At 36.9% G+C, this 26,442-nt stretch overlaps 1 protein-coding gene across 4 annotated transcripts in view; it reads right to left on the bottom strand.

Moving 5' to 3' along the window:
- CNTN5 (contactin 5) overlaps positions 1–26,442 on the bottom strand; it is a 678,174-nt gene that overhangs the window by 538,087 nt on the left and 113,645 nt on the right. The window lies entirely within an intron of this gene.

The following is a 26,442-nucleotide window of genomic DNA, read 5'->3' as shown; positions in this document are numbered from 1 at the left end:
CGGTTCTACAAAGAACTTTGCAAGGAAAAAGCCCTGTTTAGCTAGTAAATGCTCTGTGACATTGCATTTAATTAACATCGTGTTACACTTATTCTAGAGCAGTCATAATTTATTTTAGTAATTAGAGTATCAAGATTTCATGCTTTTATTTGACTGCTACTTACATTTCAATAACTCACATTTAAATACATTGTCATCCGTATTAGACAGAGCTAGCCAGGGCGATGACAAAAATACTGTCATATTACAGTGTGGATGATATCAAAAACTTTACAAGGTTTATATGGGCCAAGGTACTGATCCTCATGCATGAGAGAGATATCTCAGAGAACGGGGACCTGTGAAGGTTGGATTACCTGTCATGCAACCTGGGACTATTGGGCAGCGATACACGGGAATACAGGCCTTTGCAGAAATTAACCACTGCACGTATGCTTTTCTGTCTAACTCAGCCCACTAGAGATTGGTGAACAGCTTGCTACATGCAGACATTGTTCAAGTATGGACCTAGCAGTAAAGAAGCATTCTTATTAAAAAAAAAAACCTATTCCCACTTGATGGTGGCAGTGTCTAGAGCAAGTCACCTCTTATTCATCTCTTCTGAGTGCTGTTCCCCAGTTTATCAATCATTTTGTCATTATTTAATGATTTCAATAGATGTCTATAAAGCTTCTAGAAAAATAAGCATATTTAATAGGGCTGAAGAAAACATCAGTTTTCTTTGTGAGAAGGGAGGCTTTACTTGATGAGCAGTAGAATATTCTATCATAAGTAACTAGTACCAGGCAAGAACCTGTATCTGCATTTCCACAGATACAACTTTCTTTAAGGATTTATAGGATACCATTATATCTTATAAATGGGGTTAGAAAAGTTAGCTACAGATCTTCAGTTAGGAAAAGACTGCTGCAACATACCATATTCAAATTAAAATAACAACTTAACACACACACATACACCACACACCACCTCGAAAACAAATGCCTGTCTATTTTTTTTCCTCTCCAACATTAGGTAGAATGTAAACTGTTCACCCCATTGCTCCCCATGCCAGCAACAATTTCGCATAGATAAAATCTTAAGTTTCCCCTTTTTCTCAGATATCATATGACATGATTATCCCTATCATTATCATTGAGTTTGATAGTTTACTAGATTGCATCATGATGTTCTTTTAATTTGATGATTACGTACATGCCCCAGGCAAGTTACTATGCTAACGTCTGATGATTTAGCAAACTGATCTGGTTTTATTTATTTATTTTACTTCTGGCTGAAACATTTTCTAGTCTCAGTGTAATGCCTTTGTGAAAACAGCCTAGATACACAACTTCTGTGTATTTGCATTAGTGGTAACGAGGGATGCCTTGAGCCACAGGAAAACAATATGGTTTTTAATGTACGTGCTTAACTGTTGTGTTAGATCCCTAACTTTGAAAAACCCAGCTTAAATATTTATGAAATGACATTGTTAATTTTGAATTGAGTAATGACTGATTATCTTTCATAAAGAATTCTGCAAGATCTGCAGTCAGGTTTCTGTGCTGAGTTGCAGGGTTGCAGGTGTTTGTTTGGCTCTCTTGGGCCAAAGGGTTCAAACTACACTAAAGTTTTTTAAATGAAAATTTAATTGAAGTTATAACACAGGTGTTGGGGATAGTTCAAATTGGGTTAATGCAGTTCAAAAATACTGGTTTAGGATGATGAGTTCAAAGCCTGTAATAGATAACAATTTTCTGGGTTTATTTGGCATCTAAACTATACAGGTCTCCACATCCAGACTATGCCTATACAACTTGTATTGAACATGTCTTTTTAAGTTTCAGCTCTCAAGACATAGAATACTCCAAAACAAGTCTACTGCCAAGCTTCCCCCCCGCCTTCCCCACTCCGTCCCTGCCTCCAGTACTTTAAGAAAGTATTTTCTATAGTAAAGGCTATAGGAAATGGTATAGATCTATGAAAAGGCTTCATTACGTGGCACAATGTGAATAGCTATTGTGTCCACATTCCAAATTGTGACATGAATGTTCTGTAAACACATTCTCTGACATGAACAGAAATTCTCAGTAATATCAACTGAAAATGAATCTATAATCTTTTGCTGGAAGACAAACTCAACCAACTCAGTCCCTTTGAGGATAAAAATTACTGGATTAATAATATTAAGTTTTATTTTATTTGAATGAATAATTATTTTGTGCCAATACATTACTGCTTACATTGCTTACATAGGCGTTTCACCCATGCTTTTCTTTATTTCATTTGATTGTAATTCTTTCCCCATAGACAAACCTGTCTGAGGCAAATACGCTCGGCTGAATAGTAGTGAAAATTTAGATAAGGTACAAATGGCTGGAGGGCAACTGCAATATTCAGCAATTATATGTACACTACACCATGCCCCAGTGGAATTCCTGCTGAGAATGTGCTTTGCATTGTGTAGAAACAATCAAGGACAGAAAACAGCCACAAATATTCACATTAGGCAGTTTAATGTGGGAGACTATTTCACAGGATACGTTTAAAATAATAGATACCAGTGGAGTAAGAACTCTGGGAAGAACCTGAGACAGCTATTTCCTGAGGAACAGAAACCTTTCTGTGCAATTAATGGCATCTGTTACTTCTGCTCTACTAGTTCCATATTGTTTCCTCTCCCCAAACCTGAAGGAGAAAAATCAAGCCTTTCTAGCCAGAATGGAACAAAACCTCTTAAACTTAAGTCTATACTAGTAATACTGCTTATTCCAAATTCCACCATGGTTACTTGGCCCTCTGAATAGCATAACAAAACATTAAGCAGCACATTTTCAAAGAACAACCTTGTATCTGGGCCATGCAGTGTGAAGCATCAAGAAAATGGCAGAAAGATTTTAGCTACCTGAGTTAGAGAGAAAATTAATCTCTTGAAAAGGGCTTATCTGGACTCTGTTATTTCCAGTGTGAAAGGCACATTTAGTGAAAGAAATAAATTGGTTATTACTTGTACATTAGTGATCAGCACAGACTCAATGTAAAACACAGTTGCTAAACAGAAAACAAGTTCTACAGAGGGTATTGGGTTGATGACCCCATTACAGCTAATGACCTTGAACACCATTCAGACTTAGTTTAATGCTCCAAAACCTGTCAAGCACTGCTCTGTTTTTTATTTAACTCTCAACATTCTTTCATGCCATAGTATGAAAGACAAGAATAAATATCTCAAGGCTGCTTAAATTTAAATATTCATTTATTTCAATATCTCTTATGAACACTGGATTTCTAAATCTCAGCTGTTTGAAATATCCATATAAAATGGAATATTGTATTTTATGATGGCACATAGAATTTACTTTGAAGGCACAGTGATTACTTACAGTTCAATAAATATCCCAACATCTTTGTATGATTAAGGTGTGGTTAACTGTGAATATTTCTTCTTGTTTGCTTGTAACTTCTTTTCTGTCTACCATCTACTTGTTCTTTCTACAATTCTGTTTCTCTGCAGTTTCAGCTAAAAGTTTTGCTCAAGAGTGTCCTTAATCTGGTTCCTGAACACACCCCAAAATGCTAGCTTGAATTCCATAATAGCTGCAATTTATGTTAGCTTGACTGTCATGGGAGCTGGGCTGAATCTTTAGTGCTGCAGTGAAAGGCAGAAGCTGAAATTACAATTCCTGGGGTGCTGTACCTAATCGTTTTGTTCTGCTCATTCAGCCAAGTTGTACTCATGCAAGCTGACTACATAGTGGAGCTGTCCAAGCAGCAGTCTAGATCTAGCCCAGGGGATGAGTTAACCTATGTCCCTTGAACAGAACAGCAAAACTTGCAGGTTAGAAATGGAAGAAGAGATCTGTCAGAATTCCTACCCTGTTGAAATTGCTCCCAAGAAAGAAGAAAAAGAAAGCAAGAGAAGAGATAGGACGTTGTAGGAGTGTCACAGGGCATGTGGCAGTACAGGGATCTCCACGGGCCACTGGAAAGTTACAGTGACTTTGTAGCTGTGTGATTAAAAACAGGGGGAAAAACTGTAGTGAGACAGTGGGAAGAAAGTGCTGAGCCAGACAATCAACTTAATCAAGGACTAGTGCAAGATGCTGAAAGCCATCTGTTTCTTGCACACATTGCAATAAGATTTGCATAAAGGCATACAAAGCCTGTAGACAGGTAGGTGGACTGAAGTGGTCAATACCGTTGCAGGTTCATAGCATCACAAAGTATGCTTCATCACCATTATGATAATATCTAAATGGAAAGTTGTGTTGTTTTAAAGAAGCGCAATTACCCTGATCCCAATTGTACAGATACTTACTGGTATAAGGAAACTAACAGAAATATTCCCATAGGAAGATTCTATAATAAACACTCTTCTGTCAAATATATGTATGTGCATGTTAAGGATTTTACCATTTGGTAGAGAGCCAGGGTAGGAATTAGCCTGTTGGGACAAGATTATGGAGAACTTATATTAATGGGCTTACTTTTTTGTAGAGTTGTCAAGGGAACTTAAGGGAAGATGGGGGCCTGGAATGAAGGGACAGGGACAGAAAGAAATAAAGGAAACGTAATGTGAACTTAAGGGACATGAGAGTGCAGAAGTGGAGGGGTAGGATGAAGAGATAAGGAACACTGGTAGAATGAACACAATTATAGGAAGAAGGATTTAATGCATCAGTAGAGCCCACCCTCTACTCAATAACACTCATAACTCCAAGTCATCCACCATGACTTTGTATGGATTACAGTTTAGCTATACCATGGATTAAGAGGACAGCCAATATCAGTCCTTGAAGGATTTATTAGCTGATACGTGAATAATGTATGATGCCAGATGAACAAGAGTCATGCCGATTTCCAAGGCCAAATGTTAACCTAGAGAACATAGGTTTGCATAGAATCAATCTGTTTTTTTGTTTTGCTGATACTTGATGGCAGCAATATACTCACACACTTTAGTATCTTCTCATACTCCATTATGTTTTTCCCTTCATAGGGCTATCTCAACCTTCCTTTGCCCAAATAATGGAGCACAGATTACCCAGTATATCCAAGTGTATTTTTCTGATTCCTACGTATCCAGCTTGGAAAAAAAAACATCCCTTAAAAACCCTAAAATTTGCCAACACTAATAGACAGCTGTGTTTCACAGTACAGTCAAACTCTTTTCAGTTTTAAATATAAGCTACTTAAAAAAGAGGAATTTAGCTGTAGTTTATACCACAGAATAACACAGCTTTTTAAAATCTGTATTGTCATCTCCCACCAACACCAGAACTTGCATAACTTGTAAACAAGGCTTTTCCAAATTTAAGGAAGAAGTATTAAAAATAAACATTTTGACCATTCAGGCAGGTCCCCTCTCAAGGCTCCACCAACAAACACCTCCCTGTGTTACTTGTACACAGTTAACACAGCTGCAGTACAAAGGCCAAAATTCTCATGCCTTGCTCCTGACAGTAATTCTTTTTAAATTGATAGAAGTGAGCTGGGACCTTAGGCTGCAACCATATGAGTCTTATCTCTAAATGAGACATATTAACTACGTAGGCAGTAAACACAAATGAGCAGAAAGTTCAAGCTCTGTCTTATTCAAAGCAAATTATTAGTTCCACATTTTTTGTGAAATTTTGATGAAGACAGTGAAGTATTGTCACAGATAAGTATCATGTAGTGGTGACAGTTTGTACAGAATCAACTTAAAGGAATGTTGTCAGTTTAAGAGTCTCTTCTGTGTGATTTTTTTAAAGTCTCCTATTGCTACATTAAACAACTTCTATTGCTAGTACTGCATGAGATTGAAAGGGGAAAATTCCCTATTCAGCTTTGCTGCAGACTGTACAAACTCCTTTTATTATATAGTTATTGTCAGTGCTGCCTTCTGTCTGTGGTTTTCTCTGTTTGTGTGTCTCAACACATGAAAATGAAACACCAAAACCCATATGAGCTATCTGTCTTCCTGACTCTATTAGAGTTTCCATCTGATAGGAGTCAACCTGAGGTCTGCCATCATTTCCAGGGACTGCTTGTGGATTTTCCATTAGATTACTGAGTAAAAAAAGAGCTGATTTTAAGACCAATGTTTTGGTCTGCTGTCTGCTAGCTGGCTGTCTTAACCACTTAGCCAAGAGAGTCAAGTTTCCATCTGTTTGTCCTCCTTTTGTCCTCCAGGCTCTTCTGTTGCCTCTCATACAGAGGCTCAGATGAAGCAGGTGCCTAAGCCTAGGAGTAGTAAGCTTCCAGAAGCTGTTTTACTTTTCAGGCTAAGAAAAGCCAAAATCTCAAGTCTCCTACTCTGTAGTTTAGAGATTTTGTCATTGGACTTTAAGCAAAAAATAAACAGTGGTGTCAATACCTCCTCCTTTTTCCGGTACTTTTAAATAAAAATGATAGTGATACTGTATCAGATAGGGAAGTTAATTATGCCAGTATGACACCAGCGTGTAAAACCTGTCAGACCTTTACATAAAGGCTTTGTAACAAATACTGCATCCATCAAAGGACTTAAAATCTGAGGTATCTGTGGATGGGCTTTGAAGGAAATATGTGTAGAATAGTTAACTTGACAGAATCTTGGATATCTACAGTAGAAGAACTTTAAGTAACTAAGTAAATGCTATAGCAGAAATGGATAAACTGGAGAGTCCAGATAGTTACACAAACCTGTGAATATTATGTCTTATACTTAGTTGACAAAATCTTAAATAAATATCATATTTTACTTTATATTTTCCTGTAAGTCCCAGCCTTAAATTCTAAATCTGTATTGAAAACTTAGTCCTTGTGAGCTTTTCAATTAGCTTTGGCTGGGTAGGTATATTTCTGCACTAAATTTGTAGCTACATTACTGTGTTTGGACTGCTTTCATCCATTCTTTGTGGGCAGGTGTTCTGACATTAAAGGAAAGTATATATCTGTGTAGATGTTGCAGGCCATCTGAGATGCACATTGGTCCTCAATGTTCCAAGAATCAATTTGGACTTCGTTACATCTATTTGGATTATCCACAACTTAATACATAAACTACTTAGTGCAATTGTTCCAAGTGGGTAAGAGAGAAGAACAGATAAGATCTTTCAGTGGAGTTAAAAAAAACCCAAACCCAAACCAAAAAATATTTCCTGGATCTATTAGCAAGATGGTTCTACAGTCTTCTCAGAGCCATTAATGAAGAGGTGTGAGTCCAGCCTAATTACATGGTCAAAGCTCAGAAAACAGTTTTGATCACCTTTGGAGTAGTCCATTGCAGCTGGGAGTTCTTCAACAAATAAGACAATCTGCCACGCTCAGCTAGACCACAGAAACAGAACTTCAAATTTAAGAAACAGGAATTACAGGCAGAGCAACAAGGGACTGTCAGCTTCTGATTGACTGATGGCCAGATTCTCCCTACAGACTTTTGATTCATATATATTAGACTTTATTGTGGAGCATTTGAATGTACGGCCACAAGTAAAATCCCTAGTCAGAAAGGTGGGGTATAAATAAAGGCAACTTCAGCAGTTCAGTTTGTATGCCAATTAACGCCATGAGGAGCTATGCAATGGGAACTTCAGTGGGAAAAAGTGTTAAGGCCTACATATTACTGTTGAACAACGGTGACACAACTGGAGTACAAATTTCCTGAATAGAAAAAAATGAGATCTTCAGGGTGACACAATAATAAAAAAGGTGTCTGAGCAAGTCTCCCCACTGTACTCATCTAGACCCCTAGAAGAAGTATTTTTTTATTCCTTCCTCAGTAAGACCTTAGTGCACATCTGTCCCCTGGTCTTCTCCAGGGTTACCCTGTGGTGGCCTATGCAGTCTCTCTGTGCTTGCTCTGCATTTTCATTGTGCTTTTTTCTTCCTCCTGCCCATCTCACCTTGCACTTGAGAAGTCCCCCTAGCCACTTACAAATTTCTAAATACTTTCAGGGAAGGAGCAATCTCTGTCTGCTTCTGTTGGTTTTCATTTGACCCTGGTATCGGGCTACCTTCCGCTCCACAGTCGACCCTCTCAGAGAAAATTAGGGCATACAACAGCACATACTGGTGTGTGTGTGTGGGGGGGGGGGGGGTGGGGGTGTGTGGGGGTGTAGTGCATGGAAATCACTCACTGTAAACTACTGCAGGGGCTGGTCTTCACTGAACAGCATTTATTCCCCCACTCAAAAAGCAAATATATGCCCTCTGCAAATAAGCTGCTGGTAGCTGGTAGCAAAGGAGCTCATTTTTTCTTCCTACCTTACAAAGACAGTGATAAACCCGGAGACCTTCAAAGGCTGAACTGCTAATCTCTAGTCTTTCAAAAATGGTATTGTTGTCCACACAAATCTGTAATTTCCCCAGCACACTAGAGGATCATTGCTTTTAAGAAAGTTTTCTGTTCTGCAGGTTTTTATGCAAAAAAGCATTTTAGGCTAAGTGTCACTAATATTCCTCTCTCACTCCCTCCCCTTTGTCTCTAGAGTCTGTCAACCTTTGACATTTACACATCCAAATAATGATTTTTTTCCTGAAACTGTGATGATTTTCTTACCTTTCAAATTACAAAATTTAGGGACAAATAATCTCCTCTTAGAATTTCTCTGCCTTTATCCATTTGCAGTACAAGGTTATTTAAGTGTATGTCTTTGATTGTATTACTTAATGCCAGAACCATTATTATTTCCTTCCCTTTCAGTTGCTTCATATATTCAGTTAAAAATCAATTGTGTGCCACATCCGCAAACATACCCTCAGTCTTATTTCCTCTCATTTATTTTTTCCACTCCTTGCCTGGGTAGTTAAACTTCCATTAATACCACTCAGGACATCTCAACATTTTTTTTTTTAAGTTCCATCATTTCACAGTCCAATTGCCATCTGTGGCAAGATAGCTTCCTATATAACATTCATAGAGCTATTTATCCTACAAAGCTATAATCTCAGTCTATAATATCCCTTTAGTCTTAATTTCAAAAATAGAATTTGATAGCTGTCTCAAGTACAGCTCCAAGTGCTTTTTGTTGCATCAGCTTAGGAAAATTGAAGTCCCGATAGAATTAAATCTGGCTGGGGACATCAAGGGCAACAAGATAAGCTTCTGTAGGCACATCAGTGATAAAAGGAGGACTAAGGAAAATGTGGGCCCTCTCTGGAAGGAAACGGGAAACCTGGTTATCTGAGATATGGGTAAGGCTGAGGTACTCAATTACTATTTTGACTCAGTCTTCACCAGCAAATGCTCCAGTCACAACACCCAAGCCACAGAAGGCAAAAGCAGGGACTGGAGAATGAAGAGCTACCCACTGTAAGAGAAGATCTGGTTTGAGGACATCTGAGGAACCTGAAGGTGCTCAGGTCCATGGGACCTGATAAGATGCATCCACAGAACCTGAGCAAACTGGCGGATGAAGTGGCTAAGCCAGTACCGATCACCTTTGAGGAGTTGTGGCAGTCCGGTAAAGTTCCCACTAAGTGGAAAAGGGAAACATAACCGTCATTTTTAAAATGGGAAAAAAGGAAGACTCAAGCAACTAAAGGCCAGTCAGCCTCACCGCTGTGCCCAGCAAGTTGAAAAGTATGACAAGGCATATGGAAAATAAGGTGATTGGTCCAAGACAGACCTGCTGCTGGCTAACGCCAAGCCCATCAGCAACAGTGGTAGTGCCTCTGGGATAACATATTTAATAGGGGGGGGGGGGGGGACCTGCTGTACAACCTGCACCTGGCGCAAGGGGGTGAGACTATGTAAGGGGAATTACTCTGCAGCCACCCAGGTCAGTGCAGAAGGAGCAGGAGATGCTCCAGGTACCTGAGTAGAGGCTCCCCCCAGCCCGCGGGGCAGCCCCCGGCGGGGCAGGCTGTGCCCCTCAGCCCACGGAGCCCGCGGGGGAGCAGCTCCCCCCCGCAGCCCGGGGCAGGGGGTGCCCGCGGGGGGCTGTGACCCGCGGGGGCCGCGCTGGAGCCGGCTCCGGGCAGGGCCCGTGGCCCCGCGGGGAGGAGCCCGGGCCGGGGCCGGGCTGCGGGCAGGGCCGGGGACCCCGCGGGGGCTGGAGCCGGCTGGGCCTGAGGGGCTGCGCCCCGCGGGGAGGAGGGGGGGGATCCACAGTGGAGCAGTTAATGATAAACTGCAGCCCATGGGAAGGACTCATGTTGGAGTTCCTGGAGGACGGTCTCCTGTGGGAGGAACCCCACGGTGGAGCAGGGGAGGAGTGTAAGCAGCCCTCCCCGTGGGGAGGAAGGAGCGGCAGAGGCAATGTGTGATGAAGTGACCGCAAAACCCATTCCCCGTCCACCTTTGCTACTTGAGGGGGAAGAAGACAGAAGAATCATGAACGAAGTTAAGCCCAGGAAGAAGGGAGGGTTGGGGGAAAGGTGTTTTTAAGATTTGGTTTTATTTCTTCTTATCCTACTGATTTGATTGATAATAAATTAAACTAATCTGCCCACGTAGAGTCTGTTTTGCTGATAACGGTAATTGCTGAGCAATCTCTCCCTGTCCTTGTCTTGACTGAGGTGCCTTCTATTACATTTTCTCTCCCCTATCCAAGCTGAGGAGGGGGAGTGATACAGCAGCTTTGGTGGGCACCTGGCATCCAGGGTTGACCCACTACAAAGTGCTACAGCAACCTTAATTTTATTTCCTTTATTTCTTTCACCTTCAGTGTACAAGATCAAGTTAAGAGCGATGGAGATGTTCACGTTTGATGTGCCTTTTGACTTTCCTTCTGATTGCCTGGTTTTATTCTGAGAAGCAAGAAACAACCATTTGACTAGAATTAATTAAGTTAGGTAAAGCAATCATTGATTAATTTATCAGCAAGTACATATGCCAATATTTCCAAGTAACACTGCTTCTCCTACCTTTACAGCATCAATACTTTTACATATGAGAAAATATTTTTGGGTCTGTTAGCCAAAAAATGCAACACTGAGCCCTAAAGGAATAAATTCTGCACAGTGGTATCTGCCTATCCTAATTTGAAATCCCCAGTTTATACAGGGGTAGAAATGTACAATCTAATATTAATGATTATTTTACTCAAAGGAAAAGAGGGGGCTTTTTTGCTTAAATTGCATTGTTTATTATTTTTATTATCACCAATGTTATTTTAAATTCTTTTCTGAAATTGTAAAAGAAAATCAATAATCGAACAAAAACTGATTTTGCTTGGTGTTAGATATGTTCAGTTTTCAACTGGAACATATAGATATCTTTCAGTTCATCTAGGAAACAGAAAAGAAGCAGTTTACAACTGCAGTCAAAGCAAATATCATTTATGATTTATTATTTCTGTGACTTGCCAAAGAAGCACAATAAAAGATTTAATAATTTAACATTCAACAAAATTCTTGTCTCATTGCCTTAAGTATGGCTAGGTTCTCTCTGTCTCTCTCACAGTTTATGAAGCTCAACCCATTCCAGGGACAGTTATTCCTCAGTTGCTGTGTCCTGAGTAAGAAGAATCCTGTGCAACCTCAGCAAAAATTGTCTGTCAGCCAGTTATATTTCTGGAACTGGGCACAATTTTTTTGATAGTAAGGCAAAGATTCTTTTAAAAGTCACAGGATTCTAGATGCAGTCAGTGCATCAGTGGAAATTAGGAAAAGTCATGTCAATTTGGGAAATCAAATGGAAAAAAACCCATAAGTTATATTATTAAAAAAAAAACCAACAACCAACCACTTATCTCTCTTAATCCTCTATCAAAGATTTTCACTTTTCTTTTCTGAAGTCCAGAACAACCAACATACCAGAGAAATAAACTTTGTGCTGAAATGATTGTTGTTCGAATGCATCCTTTACAAATTTCCTTCATTTTAATAATGTTGCAACATTGGTAGTTGGTAGTTATTGATATTTATATTTATATTTATATTTATATAATATTGGCGGTGTATTGGTAGTTATTACACAGTAAAATTAAGAGTCTGGAAAAAAATGCAAAGCAAGGCTTCTGGGCTTTTTGCTTGTAATAGCTTTTTAATTACTAGAGACTGGAGTTTTCGCAGTAGTTCAGAAAAAATCAATTAACAATAATAAAAAAGAAAGGAGGAGAGACTGAGCTTTTGTTTGAAGAATAAAGTACCCTTGTAAGCATCCTAAAATTCCGAATGTGAAACAAGATTAGAGGGAGACTCATCTGACTGGCTACTTTTACATACTGCCAAGGCTGGAACCTTTCCTCAAACTGTAGTTAATGATGCATTTTAATCGGTTCAGAAAATAAAATAAAACAAAACAAAACAAAATAAAATAAAATAAAAGAAAAAAAGAAAAAAACCAAAAAACAGCCTTATAAAATTTCACTTAGAAAAATGTTACCAAATATTACCAACATATTTTTAAGCAATGAGATGTTCATTAAAAAAAATAAAAGAAATGTCTGCCTAAAAAAAGTGTTTTGCAGACAGAGAGTAAAATTATAGACACTGAGATAAGAAATAGGGAATCGTTCATTTTTACTTTCTAGGGAGAATTTCAGTCCAGTCAGCAAAATTTCTTTTAGAAACATTCCTTTCTAAATAGAAAATCTCCTTTTTCAACTTTTTAAAAAAGTGCTATTATATTAGTTTCCTTGTGTAATATACAGGTTGCACTAGAAGCACAAAATTACATCATTTTCCTTGGAAAAAAATATTCCCTTTTTCTGAAAAACATATTTATATGTTTTCATTCAATGGACTATTTTCTGACTATTGATCCTTTAGAAGTAAGAAGACAATACACGGTACCCCACGTTAAGTATAACGTATCTCTTAAAAATGTAAAAGACATTAGGAAATGGTTTTAAATTATAAGATTAGATTCAAACTAGATATAAGGAAGGAAACTGTTCTATTATGTCCTTGAACAAGACCTAAAATACTATGTCAAACTCACTCAAGTACATGAACAGTTTTTGTTTCTTTGTTGGACATAAGCACTGTAGATGTCCCCATTTGTCCAGATGAATCCTACATTGTGTAATTAATAAAAAGTTGTACTGGACAGGTTATTAACTATGCTATGATTTTGAAATTATAAGAGATAAGCAGTGGAAGGACTGAGTTTATACAAATCTCTGTCATGGATCTATTTCCACTCTGGTAAACATCATTCCTCCCCATTCCATAACACTTCAGGGTAAGCTGAGACTATATATTGCCTGATAGAGGCAAGAATAACATTTGAAAGAAAGTCCTGGCTTTATTTCTTCATATTTGCATGCATCAGTGACTGATAGAAAAAAACATAGTTTTGACTGTGCCCATCAGCCTAATCGTCCACTTCTTTAAATGAAAGGAGAACCCTTCCATTACCTGGTATTTCTAACCGAGCTATTGTACAAGGCACTGAAATACACAGCTGCTTAGGAAACAGTGCCCTTCTGAGGAAACGAACTGCCAAACAGATGGTCTAGTGCTCAACACAATACAGTCGTTTTGTCTTGCCTTGTTAGTGGATAGTGGCCTTTATGAAATACAAGCAAGATCACTTCTGTGTATCTCTCTGATCTCATAAAGCATGTCATAAGCTCCACTGACACCACACACACTCCTTGCTTTTAATGGTGGTGGCACTTCCAAAAGCAAGTGGGTAGAAAATGTCATGAGGATGCCTTAGTAAAGCTCAGTTGCTTGCAAGCCTTTTCTGTAGCCTGGGGATACCAGTGGTGGATGCAATTTAGAGCAGGTCTCTGCTCCAATACTGAATATGAAAACAGTACTCTACAAGACCAGCTCAGGGTGACTTCAAAGAAAACTTTACTCACTGGATACTCAACACTACATTAAAGTCACAAACTGGGATGTGGCACGTTGTGTACCAAATTTACCAGCTGATGCAGTTTGGATTTACGCAGGTCCCTCACACCCCATTTTTGGAATGGTTACAAGAAGAGCTAAAGAAGGCATTGGCTTACTAATTTATGACATAATAATTTCAGAATAACCATAGTTACTAAAATGAGGTTTATTAACTGGGTAACAAGCATATATCCTGTATTTTTGAGAACAGACAGGATCATAATTCACATGAATTCCAGCAAAGTCACTGCTTATATTAAAACTTATCTATTATTTAGAAGCTTCATGTTCTTTCTTCTAATATTTGAACTGGTGAGAACTATTATTATGTATACGCATAAAACAGGAACAGCTGAACTAGGTAATGCCAAAACTTGAGTGCTGTTCACAGTGTACACCAAAGTGGAAAATATGCAACACCTGAGAGAACACAAGTTTGCCTTCACTTTCTGTACTGTCGCACTCTGTAATATCTCTGGTTTTTGTTTGCACCTGTCAGATTGCTGATGATACCTCTGAAAAAAGGTCACGTCATAAAATTACGAAGAGAGATATGATTTTGAATCAGATAATTTTTAGTACTGTTAAATGAATTTCAGGCCTGCTACTGTCTTAGATCAGTGTTCCCTCATTATGGTTAAATCTGGGTTCATAGTACAGAACTATAGCTATAAAAACAAAAGCAATAGCTGTTCTCTGTGATTCCACTCAGGACAAGTTTCCCAGGGGTAACTGGTGTGGATTAATACAACAAGCAGCAATCCTGCATCAGAGGCATTCACACACAACCTCTCGGTCACAAATAATTAAGTTTCTGAAGTAAGCTTAAGGTGTAGTTCTGTTATCTAGAGTGCACACGTCTTTTATGTCTAACCTTGATCATTAAAAATGGCAGATTTCATGGTATGGAGACAAAGGGTGGCTTTTTTTGCAGTACAAATTTGGCAGATGTTAAACTATATCAACCCAACATATTGAGAAGAGCTCACAACTTGTATCTCATAGAGCCAAATTTAGAATTTAAAGGTTCACTTTAGTAAAGACTTTAAGGAGAAAAACATGCTAAAAATTTTCATATTATGATGTATGATTTCTGTAATACTGTAAAACAAGTAAATTTTACTTTTGTAAAAAAAATACAGTCATGACACTAGTTCCTTTCATGTAACTCCTCAGTTTCAAAGGATGAAACTTGCTTTAACAATATATGGAGTTATTAAAACATCTAGGTAGCAAAAACACACCATTGGTTTAAGTTCCTTGGTCATATAAGCTTGTACGACACCTTTAGAGCAAAATTCTATTTAGATAATGAAATGCTGTCAATCTAAAATACTCTTTGCTATCTTAGCTAAAATTAAGATTTCATATTATGAAAACTGCTCTTTACTGTTGCTCTGTGAAAACAACAACAAAAGGCAAGACCCTATATGCAGCTTTATTGTCTTTAATGTAGGCTTTACTAAATTTAGAAGTGCTGTATAATTATAATGTATATATCTATGCTTACATTTGTGTGTATTATATATAAATGAATAGATATTCATAGATACCATTAGTGGTAAAATTATTAAGATCAATCTTTTAATTAATGTTGCTTTTTTCAAAGAGAAAATATTTCTGCATTATTTCAGTTCAAGAAATGAACAACTATATATGGTTACAGTTTCAGCAGGTACTGTCTATATTATTGTTTTAAATGCTCTCATATTGTTAGAAACTTGCCAAGGTCTTAAAAAATTACTAAAAAATAATTCTGGCAATTTCATTGGCTTTGTTTGAAATATGAATTGTTTTTATAATTGGGCACTGCCTGCGTTGTTAAGGTAATGTAAATGTGTTAGTGTATGCAATTCTTACTTGAATTCTTATACTCCAGGACAAACAGAAAAACAACCTTTGTTCTTCTGTTGCTTTCCTGTAATATAAACTTTAAATAAATAAATAACAGTAAAGAAAAACAAACAAAACCCCCTAGAAGCATTTACAGCTGCAACTGTCCTAAGTTCCCCAGGTTTCCTGTTGGTACTACATTGTTTACAATTATTTGTGGCACGGTTGGATAATACTACATACTAGATATTGCTTTCTCTTACTTGAAGTCAGAAGCTGGGTGTGCTTCATAAGCAAAACATCTTGGGCTCATACTGTAGACTGAATTATACCAGATACACTAAAGCATTAGAAACGTATTGACTATCATTACTTGTGAATCACAGAATAACTCTTAAGAGACTTCTGTCTAAAACCATTAATTCCTTGATTCTTTATGCCACAGAATATTGTGCATCACAACCATTTTTTGGAAAATCTGTTGCAACCAAAAAATAATCTGGAAGTTGCCTTGCAGTGATGTTTTAATTTTGGAAGTTAAGGTCCTCTGGAGCAAAAGTCATGTGTGTTAGGCCAGTGCTCAGCAAACTGAGATCATTAGTGTGTTGCTGAGTTCTTTTCCCAAGGCAATGCTACTGTTAATTATAGTTTGTGTTTATGAATTAGAAGAAATTCTGTTTAGAAATCAGAATTCATAATTCACTGAGTCAGAGGAACACTCATCAACCATTTAACTTTGACATGTCAGATTGGGGTTTGGCTCATTCTTTATCATATGCAAACACATTTAATCATGTTTTGCCAAAATCAACACTGCAAATCATTAATAACACAGAGCAGAAATACAGTAATGTACTGTACTGTAAAACAGCCAAATTCAAAGATCACAGGGAAGCCCAAGGTGATGAGACTCATAACCCTGGGAAATAATAATAATAAAAAAAAATAAAAATAAAAAAACCTAAAAAAAATCACCATCGTATTATTATCTTCTGTCATATATTAAAAACTTCAGTTCCGTGAACTGTATGATGCAGAGAAGTCTTTGATTTTGTTATACACTTGGCCTTATTTATGTCAAAGTAGACTAAATGCAATATTAAAAATTTCTGATCAGAAATTAGATTAATTTTTTTGTACCAGGTACAATTCTAAGCACGTTAAGGAAAATTTGGAAAAATATAATTTTTTCTACCTTCTGGAGATTTTCAGGAGGTTCCAATACAAAAAAGTAATTTTAAATCCCCTCCATAACTGTAAGTCTATACCTTCTCTCCTCCCCTCTCCTCTCCTCCCCTCCCCTCCCCTCCTCTCCTCTCCTCTCCTCTCCTTTCTTTCTTTCCTTCTTTCTGTCTTTCTTTCAGAGACATAATATTTATAAGCAGCACAGTATAGGTAAAGTGAAATGATCAATCAAAATGCTTGATATCTTTGCTGGGATTTATATTTTAGTTTAAATACCTCCAGTGATACATTTCATCCTTATTTCAAAATCTAAAATAAGTCAGATGACTTGCCTCCTGGAAGTGTTGCTCTCAGTCATTTTCTTTAGAACTCAAAAAAAAAAAAAAAAAAAAAAAGTTGTCTAGATGAGCTCAGATTTCTACACTCTCAATGTCTAAAATTAGGCGAGATAAATGATCTCAAGTGTCTGAGATCTTGCCAGTTTAGAAATGCCTAGATGATGGAATATTATATATTACATAATTCTATTTTAAAATATGTTCGAGTCCTCAAAATGTTAATGTAATTTCCATCTTTAACCATGTCAGACAACATCACCACTGTCAAGATCAAGTCAGAAGAGACACTAGTAGGCTTTTCATGGCTTCCTGAACGTAGAGTTCAGAAAGGCCATCAGCCTTTGGAAACCATTGAGAAGACGAATTTACTCTCCAAAACACTTTTGGTGATCTTCAGGGGTGAGACCAGCAAAAGTCCTGGAAATCTTCAGGTGTTACATATTCTGTGTATTCCTTTCCTTTTTACTCTACTTATTTTCCAAGACTGTTCTTTGAGGTCAAGTCCACAGCACCAAGCTGAGTGAGTCAGAATGGATGGATGCCAATGTCATGATTCCCATCCCTAGCAAAAACACTATTATAGCTGGCAATGATGGGTTATTTATCCATTTTCCAGATAGTGGCTGTATTTATGGTGACACTTTTACTCCTCAGTATGGCATGGAAGCAGCCACAAGCAATATAAATGTATATTAGTGAAATATTAGTGTGAGGCTACATACTCATGTCCTCATTCCCACACATTTGTACTGTTTCTGAGCATCCTTCTGGGACAATTTTGGCCTGTGACAATTAGTACTCTACAAGATAATGCCCAGTCCCAAGGCCCATTCCCAGCAGGATACCCTGTACTGGAGGAAAGAGAGTTAGGTCCGAGGTGTTAGTGGCAATGTGTCTTGGCCATTATATTTATTAGGCTAAGAATAACCCACAACTCTTTGATAGTTGAACTAAAATGTTAATTAGCACTAAACCTGAAATTGTTAAATTTAGCTAAAAGAACTAAGAGATGGATATTATAATTTGAGGTAGAAGAATAGTCCAGTAACTGAAAAATACTCAGAAAATATTAACAATGGAAAATACATCACATGTAAATGTATTCTACATGATGCTGCATTATATTTTCAACAGGAACACCCAAGTATCCATATCCTCCAAACATATCCAGATGGATTTGCAGACTATTGCATGAGCAAAAACCAAAATTATTACGAAAAGTTAACCCAAAACTGTATTTTAAATTATGTAACTTTTCTTTTTTTTCTGATGATGATTGTTTATTTTCCATTTACTTGGAAATGGAAACTGGCATTTGGTTCACACAGTAATATTTTTTGTACTTTATGAGAGTTCAATTAAATTATGATTTAGACTTTGCAGGGAGTTAATGGATAGCAATTTAAAGAACTATTGCTGTGCTTCATGTAACATGAAGTATCTTACTCTGCCTACATAATTTTTGTGCTCTTACTGTTTAAGCAGTTATTAGGAAGCGCTCTTGATACTGTCTTGTTCTGTGTATCTTCAGAATTCCACCCCATTGCTTCTGATCCAGATGTTTTATCATGGTTACTGTAGCATTTTGAGGCAGGGTAAAGCCATTAGGCAAAGGTATTGTAGCTGCATTTGTTCAGAGAAAAAAAAATCAAACCCAAGACAACAGATTCTAAACTGAAAAGCTATGAAAATCTGGATTAAAAAAAATTCTTAAATTTTCTCAGGAAACTTTGGAACCTCATTCAGCCTGGAATAATTGTTATTGTGAATGTAGTTAAGAAGCTAAAACCAGCTGTGATTTAAATGGATGCATAAGCTACACGGAAAAAAATGCTTATGATTAGGTGCAGGTAGTAATGGAGTGCAATAAGCAGCAGTTCCCATGCAGCAGGGCAGGGATACTGAGGTTTTTTAGCTGCAAAGCGGTACTTTGGTAACTCAAAGCAGCCATAAACCTCACATATGGATACATCAACCTGAACATATCGGGGAATCTGACCTTTTTGAATATGAAGCTGTTGCACATTACAGTCTATTTGCTATTTAAACTTATTTGTGGAAATATCAGCATTTAGTGTGGTTTGCATTTTTATTCACTTGAATTGGTATTGACTTTATTTTGATCTACTGCAGCAAATTTATAGCAGGCACAACAGAGCAAAGGCACCTGATGACTTGTTTGCTTAATATAAATGCAAACCCAACATGAGGAACAAAATACTTACACCTCAACACTTTAAATGGTACAGCATAAAGTAGATGATTTAATTTTTCTCATGAAGAAATCTGTCCCTGATTACCATGACTGGTAATGTGAACACTCCAGAGAGACTATGAAGGGAGAGATCTTGATTAGATGCCTACTTGGCATTTCTTCCACTGCTACATGATTGCTGTTGACCACTTTGCAAATCTATTGGTATTGGCACTGCATGTGGCCATTATTATTTTTTCATAGAGTTATAGTTAACTGCTAGCTAACTTTCATCTTTCACCTGCAAAAATCTAAATCTTGATATTTAGCTTCTCTAGCTGTAACAAAATGTATACAATATGTATATGAATATTCTGGTTTATGGTCCTTTCAAAATTAAATGTGCTCTTTAAAACTGCATCTAGCATATGGGCATGAGCACTGACTTTGCTTTGTCATGCCTGGGCACAGGTAAGCAGAACGTATGAGATCATAGCCTAGGCTGCTGAGTCCTAGTTAATAATGCAAGTGGAAATGGGGAGTCCATGATCAGCCACTAGCCTTGGTTTCCACGTGACAACGCAAACAAGCATCATCATGATTCACAGCTCACCCCCTCATTATCTGGAGTGAAGATAAATATTTGCCACATTGGACACGTGAAATTATCTAAGATGTACCAACAGAAAAGCCTTTCAAGAACTCTTGACTGTCTCCAAATGTTTAGATTTGTACTCTGTTGTTCCGAGTAATAATTATTTAACTTCTCTGAAAAAAAGAAGACCTTTTGCTAATAGGCTTCGCACTGCATGCTGACATTTCAGGAGGTTGCTATATTAGTTCTATCATTCAGAGCCATGAATTATTGATTAACCTACACTATTCTCCTTCAAACTACTGAACTACTCACCATTGTACTGATGCAAAGAGCTAATAAATAAGCAGAATATAAAATGACTTAATTCTGCTTTAAAAGAATATAATAAAGTTTTAGTAGAGTCTGTACTGTTACTAGTGCTAGCCAGGTAGTAAATTTTATTTAGCTTTCAGGCTTTATGCACCAGTCTGCCATCTCCAAATTAGTTTCAGCTTCATATTTCATGGAGATTATACATCTGTTTGTGAGGTAAAATGCTGGTATTCCTCCAGCAGTTCTTTACCACTTTTGCATTCTCAAACCAAAATGTGCTGCTCCAGGTATCAGAGCTGTCCCTTACCTTCCCTCTTTTTACTATAGGATGTCATTCTTCCCTAAGTTACATTTGTTCAAATCAGGAAAGACTTGTGTCAAGAAGTAGAGCTGCACCATGGAGAGAAGTATGGGGTACTGTTTATTTTTGAAGAAAGTATTTGTTATTAAGATAAATAGTTTATATTGACAAAGTGAGATAATAATAGACATTCTAAAGCATAGCCCCTGACATTAGCTTTTAAAGGCACATAGTCTGCTGTAAAGGCTGGAAACATTGTACAGGGTATTTCAGATATTCCACAGAGCTGTAGAGTACCCTGTTAACAGTAGCTTCAAAACATAGATAACCTGAAAAACTTTGACTGCGAATCATCCCTACAGTGGGATTTTTTTTAATTGAAAACCTCAAAAGATGTTTTGGTGAGCTCATCCTGTTTGATTTTGTTTACTGGGCATAGAAATTTAATTTTTTTCTTTTACTGCAATTACTATAATAGATTGACTACTGAGATCCTGATACAGTGTGTGCGATACAAAGAATCACAAGAATAGAAGGCAGTATTGGAATATTTCCCTGTTGTCCAAGCTCACACAGAAAAATAGTAAAACCAGTGATTAGTTACACCTGGACCATTTTCTCTGAAGACAGTTATTATGCTAGAGCACACATTTAAGACTATTTTTGATAAGAAAGAGAGTTTTTCAGTGTCTTTAGATCCACCATATACTTTTTTTCATTTGAGAAGTTTTGATTTTTTTCTTAGGCAAACTAGAAATTTTACTACGAATGGTCTCTGTAAAATATTTAATTTTCCATACAACATTAAAAATAAAACAAACAACCCAACCCCACCCCACTGTGGTTTTATGGGAAATTGGGTTTTATGGAAAAATTAGAAAGCAAAAACCATCACTTGCCTGTTTTAATACATGAAACAAATTTACTGTAGAGGTCATGATCAGATCTTTTGTCTCCTGGAAATATTAAGGTTCTTAAACAGAAACCATCTAGGTGAGTTTCTGAAAACCAAATGAATACAGACATACCTGCTCGATAATTTGGAAATACCTGCATGGGAACACCTACAAACCATTCAGAATTCCTTTGTTCTAGCTTCTGGGAAAGTGCATGTGTCCCGCAGAATTCAGGTCTGCTACTCTCAGCACTACAGGGATGTCAGGTCCAGAAGAGGAATGAGTGCTGAAAGGATCACACTGATGGCTGTGAAACTCCCAAGAGCATGCAGATTCAGCTTTGACATCAGCCTCTCCTTTTGCATTGCATTGGGGTAGGGCGAACTGGAGTGACAGAGCTGATGGTGGGCAAATTTACCCAAAGTAGGTTTTATAGCTTAGGCTGTAGTTCTTGCGGCCTTAGGGGGTGGCTATCGTACCTGAAACATGTCACTTCAGAGCAAGCTCAAGTGTATGCGCATTATACTCTAGCCATTTAGCCATTTCTGTGACTGCAGTGCTGAAGTATTTATTTTTATCCATTGCACCAAGTTTTTATGGTTTGCTGTAACTTACGGGGGGGGGGGGGGGGGGGGAGGGGGGGAAATTACCTCATCCATAGTTAAGTGCCCTAATTACTTACTTCAAAACATATGATTCTTCCAGAAAACTTTTAGAATAGCTTTAAAAGCTCTCAACAGCTTACAGCTGAAAGCCAAATGTATAGGTTCTAATTCATTAACACTTTGTAAAACTACGTAACTCCTCAATAGCCCACAGATCATTTTAGTATGGTGTGGTCTCACTTGAACTTCGTAAGTAATGCAATCTAAAATCTTTCAGGTAGGATATTCTTGGGTTTTTTCATTGGCATTATTCCAACCTGTAAATTCTCTTGTTTGAGTCTTGATCATTAGCCATCTTCTCCAGAGAGCATTCTGCATTCTCCACCTGTTCCATGTCTAAGGACCAAATCTAGCTTTAGTGTTTTATCTGTCTTCAGTTTTTCTGTTACAAACTCCTCTGTTCATTTAAACTGTAAAGTTCTGGGGGTTTGGGTGCACTGTAACAGCAGTAGGTGTGTGTACAGAGATTTAAGTTCCTAATTAAAGAGAGAGGAAATGCATGAAGAATATTTCTTGAATACTATTTTTATCTAAGAGATTTATAGGATCCCTTTCTATGAAACATTATGGTAGCTATTAATTACATGAGAAAGTGTTATTTTTTTCCTATAAGATCCTTTGTGCTCAACTTCCTAATGCTTGAGCACTACAGTTTTCAACCTTCATGTAGTTTTGAGGTAATACACAGAAACAAACTTGTATGATACAGTAGACTGAACAAATATTATGTTATTGTTTTCTTGCCTAGTGGTGGGGGGGTTAAAATTTTTAATTTTAAATTTTAAATTGATTTTGTGTGTAGCAGTGCAACTATAAAGCTATGCAAGGCTATACAAGATAGACATCTTATTGGTTTTAACCCCCCACTACATTTTCATCCACATCTTTCTTTTCATCCCATTTTAAAAGTAGCCATCCCCTGTAATAATATTTCTTAACATTCTCTTTTTTTTTTTTTCTTTTCAGTGAAGGTTATTGTTTTTTCATAAACTTAAAATGAGATGGATGTCAGTTAAATAAAAATTAAGTTATCTAAATATGGATATGCATCAGATGAGGTAACTTCAAAAAAAAAACCAAAAAAGCAAATTATATTTACAGTACTGAAAGCAGAAGATCAGTTCTCTGCCTGTCTCTCCATCATCACCCTGGCAAACCTTGTGTTTGTGGGTTCTATTTTTCTGTGGGAAGGTCTACATATTCACTTATGACAGTGACTACCAAGAAATCTGGACAACCTTAGAGAATCTATGTGTAAATAGTAAGAAATGTGCTGACTTAAAGCCATTTCAAGTTAATTGAAGTGTGAGGAAGAAATATATGGTTTCATGATTTATTGGCATTGAAGTGTCTATTTTTATTTGGACAATTTTCACCTACATAGCAGCGTACATTTTGAAAAATGGAGTAGAAGGCATTTGGCTATCAGAAAGATGCTAAGTATTCATGCTTTGTAAATACCCACCAATACTCACAAGGAGGGTGCATATTATATAAATTAATTTAGTCCAAGGTATTGTGTTCATGCTTGCAAACAATTTACCTGTGTTGTATAAAAAAATTACTGCACAGTAAAAGTAACAGAAGGTATTTTTCAAATGTTTAGGTACTGTTACATGGTATTTATCCTACTGCCAAGATACGAAAAATAATTCTGGGGATCTTCTAGTACAATATGTGGATTTTTCCCCTTTTTTTAAGTTGTTCTTAGGAGAAAAGGGAAAGAAGAAAGCTAATCCCTACTTTAATACTGCACTTTAGACAGGGAAAAAAAAAAACAAAACACCCCACACTACACATGTGTAGAGCATTGTCAGCCTTGTTAGGTAATTTTCTTTCTATTTTTAATTCTCGCAATTTGCCTGTGTTTCATAAGGTATTCTGGAATTGCGCCAGCAAAGAACTCAATCACATGCTTTGCTTTGAACATGTGCAAAGTCTTCTGCATATTCTGCCTTTGAGGTACATTTTTAAATTACTTCCACAGAGAGTCAGTGTAAACTTATCTTAGTTGGTGCATGTGTCGTCACTTGGTGCAGGCAAAGAGAGGGCAAAGAGCAGTGGCACCAGTGGCTCCACAGCTGGCACCGGCTGTCAGTCCCCGGAGGGTCAGACACTGGGTTCTCTGCCAGAAGTGTCAAACTCAGCATGATTTTAAAAACTTAAGTAAGAATAATGTTTGTTTGCCATGTGAATAATCAGAACTTATATGATGTTTAAAACATTAGAATCAAACATCTCTGGGCACAATGATTCCACAATACACCTTATTATAACTACAATATTCTGCAAAGAGAAAAAAAATGCTCATAATCTCATATAAAATACTGAAATACTTACAAAGTATCTGAATTTTGAAGGTGCCCTTTCCTTGTTTAATCAATAAGTGGATATATGATTTTTCTGAAGTTCAAAAATGTTCAAAGAACAGGAACTATAGCTCAAAAACAGTGCAGGATTTAAATATATGAGATAAAACAAATTATTCCGTACAAATACTTCAATAGTATGTACAGACCAACGCACAAGATAGGCTACCTCAAATTTAGGCCATGATTATCAAGGTGCACAATGGGTTTAAAATACAACATTTTTTTTTATGATGGGATAAGAATTAAGCCAAAGTAAAAGTAGGAGGGTGAAATTACATCACACTTCTTTGAAACCACAAGCCTAAAGCAAATATGCATTAGTATGACAGTTTTATAACTAACAGATTGCATTTCTTAGACTTTTGAAGTATGATCCAGTTTAATAGGCAAAGTACTTTGAATAACTTCTATGTGGAAATACACTTTAATTACTTCCTGAATGTATCATATGTTCACCTGGAAGTGAGATACTTTATATGAGTCAATAACAGGACTCCAAATAGGTGTTTCAAATTGCATACAGGCCCTCAGTATAATTAGTTCTTGGTAGAAATATAGTAACCTGTACCTTTTCCATTAAGAAATGAAAAATCTAGCAATATTGCCTCTATTAAGTAATGAGAATGCAGAATTTAATTATTTTTGCTATATATTATATATGTGATAAGCAGTACATTTGAAGGCATATGAATGTGATACATTGTAAGTCTAGAGCTGATTGGACTTTTTTTTCTATTTCTTGAAGTTCAGTTACTTATCTATTGCTAAAAACTTGTTTTGTATACATTTTCAGCCACCGTTTCTCAGTGTTGGATCAGAAAAGCCTTTCTAGAACTGTCTGCAACACAGTTCATGAGGTTCTTACGTGATTTGCTGAAGACTTTTTACAAATAATAATGAGGCCTTAGTGATTTATTAACCATCTTCAGGTATCACGACATACATTTACAAGGAAAATAATTCAAATCCAATAGTCCTTTCTTGCTTAAGCATACCAAGGGTGTGGACCTAATGCCATCTCATTGACTTCAGTGGGCTCATAACCACAGCAGATGTTAACACCTCCTATAACAATTCACAAAGAAGAAAGTACTTAAGTGAACTAAGTAAGGTTCATTTTAAAACACTGTAATTCCTTAAGGTAGCACTGATGCTTTTCAAAATGGCACTTTGTTGGTATACAGTTGGCACCAGAATTTGAATTCTGCTTTTGTTAACATAGCACTAATGAAGAAGAATATAAAAGTTATGAGGCAGCAACTAAGTCCTTTCAGGAAATTATGATAAAAACAACAAACAAACAAACAAAAAAGCCTAGCAGTTCACTAAAGTTGTTAAAGCATATATGGCAGAGAGAAAAATATGCTGAGTTTGAATCAGTATTTTATTCATGAATTCTCCCCCCACCACCACCTGTTTGGTGGAACCATGTTTTAAAGAGCATTTAATAGTAATTTCTAAAATAATTATCAGTACACTCCATGCTGAAGGTTAATCCTTTGGGTATTAATTTAGCTTTATCACAAAGCAGACAGAGTGTCTATATTAATCTCACTGCACTTAACATATTACCAAAATTAAGGTCTCTATAGGGAAAAATAACTTTATTTCAAAACAGTGAAACTTAGTTGATGCAAAAGTAAATACAGTGTTTATTGCAACCGCTTCAGTGCACAGCACAAGAATGTGCATTCGGTACTTAAAGAAAGTGAATCATCTGAATCATTTCAAGACTACAGGCTCTCCAGCTCTGCTGTTTATTTATATGCCATATATTCTGCAAATTTCTGTTGGCACACAGAAAGTTCAGTTTTATACCAAAATAGCCTCTGATACTCAGTCTTTTTAAAATTGCAGTCATATATCCTGTTAAAGCATAAATCTTTATACAAACAATATATTACATTTCAAAAAGCTATCAACTAACTAAAAACATTTTCTCAGCTGGAATTAAGATCATTCTACAACTTCAAAACCACCATTCCTATTATTAAAAATAAAAAATGTAAAA

This window comes from Falco biarmicus, chromosome 2 (genome assembly GCF_023638135.1).
Source record: "Falco biarmicus isolate bFalBia1 chromosome 2, bFalBia1.pri, whole genome shotgun sequence".
Classification (NCBI taxonomy): Eukaryota; Metazoa; Chordata; class Aves; order Falconiformes; family Falconidae; genus Falco; species Falco biarmicus.
This window is presented reverse-complemented; position numbering and strand designations above follow the sequence as displayed.